The sequence below is a fragment of the Triticum aestivum genome, chromosome 7A (genome assembly GCF_018294505.1).
Source record: "Triticum aestivum cultivar Chinese Spring chromosome 7A, IWGSC CS RefSeq v2.1, whole genome shotgun sequence".
In the NCBI taxonomy this organism is placed as follows: domain Eukaryota; kingdom Viridiplantae; phylum Streptophyta; class Magnoliopsida; order Poales; family Poaceae; genus Triticum; species Triticum aestivum.
In genome coordinates, this window is record NC_057812.1 from 200,448,832 (window position 1) to 200,454,114 (window position 5,283).

Here is a 5,283-nt window from a genome sequence, read left to right on the forward strand (position 1 = left end):
CATTGACATTTGTTTATCTAGTAACATTGCCATTTGTCAACCTTGTAACACTGCGATTTGTCAAAATATGCAGCTAAAAATCACTAGAACTATCTAATTTTTGCACCTAAAATCACTAGCACTGTTCATATGGACACCACTAGCAGGCGTGAGTTGATGGACGCATATGCAAATGTACCATTGCTTACATACAACAAGTCATCAACCCACAACGACAACGAGGATACACGTTGGATTATAGATCATTTCCAACAAAACATTCTAGTAAAGTAACATTTTTCTCACACAACAAATAGCAAAGCGATGAAATGAATTTCAGCTCAACCACTCGTCGGTGTTGGAAACGCTTGCTTTGAACCAGAAGTGATTCTCTAGGAAGGGCCAGCTACTGTCAATCTCGAGACCAACACATGACTGATCATCCAGGCTGAAGCGGCCTATGTTAGGACCCATATTGGGATGGTAGGGAAGCATAGCAATGTCCGTGGTATAGATACAATTGCTTCTCATAAATGGTAGTAACATTGTGTCAACAGCAGCTGGATCGCCTTTCACCATCATTGGATAGTTTTGTCAAAGGAAGAGTGAGTTTCCTCCATGACTTTCAATACTGAACCAGGGAGAAGGTGTTGGCGCTAGTACACTAGTATCCATCCCGAATACCCTGCAATGGATGTTGGAATAGGTCCGGAGAGTGCAACCATGCGAGACAACACCTGCTTCCTTAGTAACATTAGCAGTGCCCTGTATATAGACAAGAAGAGGTGATCCATCGGAATAAGTTGCCAGGCGCCACTGAGTATATGGGTCCTGCTTGTGATCATCAGGATCGTCATCTCCCCCTTGGTTATAAATTTTTTCAAGTATAGGTGGTGGAATGTCCACAGGACCTTGGAAACACAAGAAGGTTAATTAGTAGAGGGAAACTAGCTAACCCACATGCATGTGGATGAAACAATTATAATTACGGTGGAAGACAAACGTACCGAAAGCATGAGGATTCCATGCAAAAACAGTGCCACGAGTGGTGGCAGCAAACACAAGACCCTCATATTGAATTGCATCACAATACTCATTTGTGTACAAAAATTGATTTTTGAGCAATATCCATTGACGCGTGGAAGTAAGGACGGCAACAAGCTTGTCGAAGATAGCAACAATTTCATAGTTCGTGTAATCCCAAGAGCGGTTGGGAACTTGAAAAATTGCTATCTACCGTAGATGACAGTCACCATGATCGTATCTGAACTCACGTAGAATACCAGTGTACTCAACCTCTAGGCAGTCTGAGATTTTTGGAAGTGGAACCCGATGATGAGTGTACACATTCACAAGTTCCCACTCGCAGTTGTACCCAATATAAACAACCCAATCTCCATCTGTGCCTACCCAAGCCATTCCCTCAAGCGATGGCATATTAACATCACACGTATTATTATCAAGCGACATCAACTTGCACAAGGCGAGGCTTCCGTCGTCCCCGCGCCAGTCAGCAGGGTCACGACGAAGAAGATAGGGGAGATCAAACCGCTCTTGGACCCTTGGGTTGCTTGTAATGATGTTATTAGTTAAGTCGAGAATGGTCTTGAACGAACCTGCCATGCTAGCCGAGGTGATGACGTCGCACCGATCAATGAGTTCCTCCACCACGTCATCTTTCAGATTAGGGCAAGAATAACAGGGTCGTTTCTGGCCTGTTCCCTCCATGGAGAAGATGATCGGACAATGGAAGAAGGAAGGGTGAAGGCAAATGGAGGGAGGAAGAGCGTGCGACAGCAGTTCCAAATCGAGAGGGAAAGGCAAAGAGGTGGTGGATGGTTGCCATGGTACAAGAAGAGGCTAGTGGGGAGCGAACGGTTGCCACAGAGGTCACACACCGACGACAAGGCCAAGTGAACTGCATGCCGTATATTGCACACATCTTGATCTGGCTGGCCGTTTCTTTTGTGTTGCCTAATCACAAACAATTCATCTGAGTGAATCGTATGATATACATCGCACACACCTTCATCTGGCTGCCCGTTTCTTTTGTGTTGCCTAATCACAAACAGTTCATCCGAGCGAACCGTATGTTGTATATCGCACACACCTTCATCTGGCCGCCCGTTTCTTTTGTTCCTCCTCATCATAAACAGTTAATTGAACTGAACCGTATGCCCTACATCGCACACACAACTAAAATCCAAACCATGTTTGATGCATCTGTCATCGCAAACGTTTTAGACCTTTTTTGATGGTTTTTTACACCACTGTTTGTGATTATTGCATCGCACACAGTTTCATTGAACGGTCTATGATAATAGTGTCGCGTTAGCAGCATCCTACAGTAGTGGAAGGAGGCCTAACGGTGAGAAATTGAAGTGTGTATGCCGGGAGGATGGAAAGGAACCGTTGGCTGAGATTCACAGAGGAATGTGCAGCTCACACATTGGATCAAGGGCATTAGTTGGGAAAGCATTCCGACAAGGATTCTATTGGCCCACATGTTGGGGAACGCAGTATTTCAAAAAAATTCCTACGACCATGCAAGATCTATCTAGGAGATTCATAGCAACGAGATGGGAGAGTGTGTCCACGTACCCTTGTAGACCGAAAGCGGAAGCGTTTAGTAACGTGGTTGATGTGTTCGAACGTCTTCACGATTCAACCGATCCAAGTACTGAATGTACAACACCTCCATGTTCAGCACATGTTCAGCACGATGACGTCCCTCGAGCTCTTGATCCAGTTGAGGACGAGGGAGAGTTCCATCAGCACGACGGTGTGGCGACCGTGATGATGAAGTTACCGGCGCAGGGCTTCACCTAAGCACTACGACAATATGACCGAGGTGTTAAACTGTGGAAGGGGGCACCGCACACGGCTAAGAGGTTGTCTGTTGTGCTTTGGGGTGCCCCCTGCCCGCGTATATAAAGGAGGGGGAGGAGGAGGCTGGCCAAGGGGGGGGGGGCGCCATAGGGGAGTCCAACTAGGATTCCCAATCCTAGTTGGAGTCTCCATCCTTTTCCAAGAGAGGGAAGGAGGAGAGGGAGAAGGAAAGAGGGGGGCGCCGCCCCCTCCCTAGTCCATTTCGGACTTGCCATGGGGGGCACCCCCTGTGGCCCTTCTCTCCTTTCCACTAAAGCCCATTAAGGTCCAATACTTCCCCGAGGGGTTCCGGTAACCTCCCGGTACTCCAAAAAAATACCTGAATCACTTCGGAACTATTCCGGTGTCCTAATATAACCTTCCAATATATCGATCTTTACCTCCCGACCATTTCGAGACTCCTCGTCATGTCCGTGATCTCATCGGGGACTCCGAACAAACTTTGGTCATCAAATCACATAACTCATACTACAAATCGTCATCAAACATTAAGTGCGCGGACCCTACTGGTTCGAGAACTATGTAGATATGACTGAGACACATCTCCGGTCAATAACCAATGGCGGAACCTGGATGCTCATGTTGGCTCCTACATATTCTACGAAGATCTTTATCGGTCAAACCGCATAACAACATTCATTATTCCCTTTGTCATTGGTATGTTACTTGCCCGAGATTCAATCGTCGGTATCCGCATACCTAGTTCAATCTCGTTACCGACAAGTCTACTTACTTGTTCTGTAATGCATAATCCTGTAACTAACTCATTAGTCACATTGCTTGCAAGGCTTATGGTGATGTGCATTACCGAGAGGGCCCACAGATACCTCTCCAATACATGGAGTGACAAATCCTAATCTCGATCTATGCCAACTCAACAAACACCATCAGAGACACCTATAGAGCATCTTTATAATCACTCAGTTATGTTGTGACGTTTGATAGCACACAAGGTGTACCTCCGGTATTCGGGAGTTGCATAATCTCAGTTAGAGGAACATGTATAAGTCATGAAGAAAGCAATAGCAATAAAACTAAACGATCATTATGCTAAGCTAACAGATGGGTCTTGTCCATCACATCATTCTCTAATGATGTGATCTCGTTCATCAAATGAAAACACATGTCTATGGTCAGGAAACATAACCATCTTTGATTAACGAGCTAGTCAAGTAGAGGCATACTAGGGACACTCTGTTTGTCTATGTATTCACACATGTACTAAGTTTCTGGTTAATACAATTCTAGCATGAATAATAAACATTTATCATGATATAAGGAAATATAAATAACAACTTTATTATTGCCTCTAGGGCATATTTCCTTCAGTCTCCTACTTGCACTAGAGTCAATAATCTAGATTACATAGTAATGATTCTAACACCCATGAAGTCTTGGTGTTGATCATGTTTTGCTCATGAGAGAGGCTTAGTCAACGGGTTTGCAACATTCAGATCCGTGTGTATCTTGCAAATCTCTATGTCTCCCTCCTTGTCTTGTTTGCGGATGGAATTGAAGCGTCTCTTGATATCTTTGGTTCTCTTGTGAAATCTGCATTCCTTCGCCAAGGCAATTGCTCCAGTATTGTCACAAAATATTTTCATTGCACCCGATGCACTAGGTATTACACCTAGATCGGATATGAACTCCTTCATCCAGACTCCTTCTTTTCCTGCTTCCGAAGCAGCTATGTACTCCGCTTCACACATAGATCCCGCCATGACGCTCTGCTTGGAACTGCACCAACTGACAGCTCCACCATTCAATATAAATACATATCTAGTTTGTGACTTAGAGTCATCCGGATCAGTGTCAAAGCTTGCATCGACGTAAGCATTTACGACAAGCTCTTTGTCACCTCCATAAACGAGAAACATATCCTTAGTCCTTTTCAGGTATTTCAGGATATTCTTGACCGATGTCCAGTGATCCACTCCTGGTTTACTTTGGTACCTCCCTGCTAAACTTATAGCAAGGTGCACATCAGGTCTGGTACATAGCATTGCATACATGATAGAACCTATGGTTGAGGCATAGGGAATGACTTTCAGTTTCTCTCTATCTTCTGCAGTGGTCGGGCATTGAGTCTGACTCAACTTCACACCTTGTAACACAGGCAAGAACCCTTTCTTTGACTGATCCATTTTGAACTTCTTCAAAACTTTATCAAGGTATGTGCTTTGTGAAAGTCCAATTAAGCATCTTGATCTATCTCTATAGATCTAGATGCCCAATATATAAGAAGCTTCACCGAGGTCTTTCATTGAAAAATTCTTATTCAAGTATCCTTTTATACTATCCAGAAATTATGTATTATTTCCAATCAATAATATGTCATCCACATATAATAGTAGAAATGCTACAGAGCTCCCACTCACTTTCTTGTAAATATAGGCTTCTCCAAAAGTCTGTATA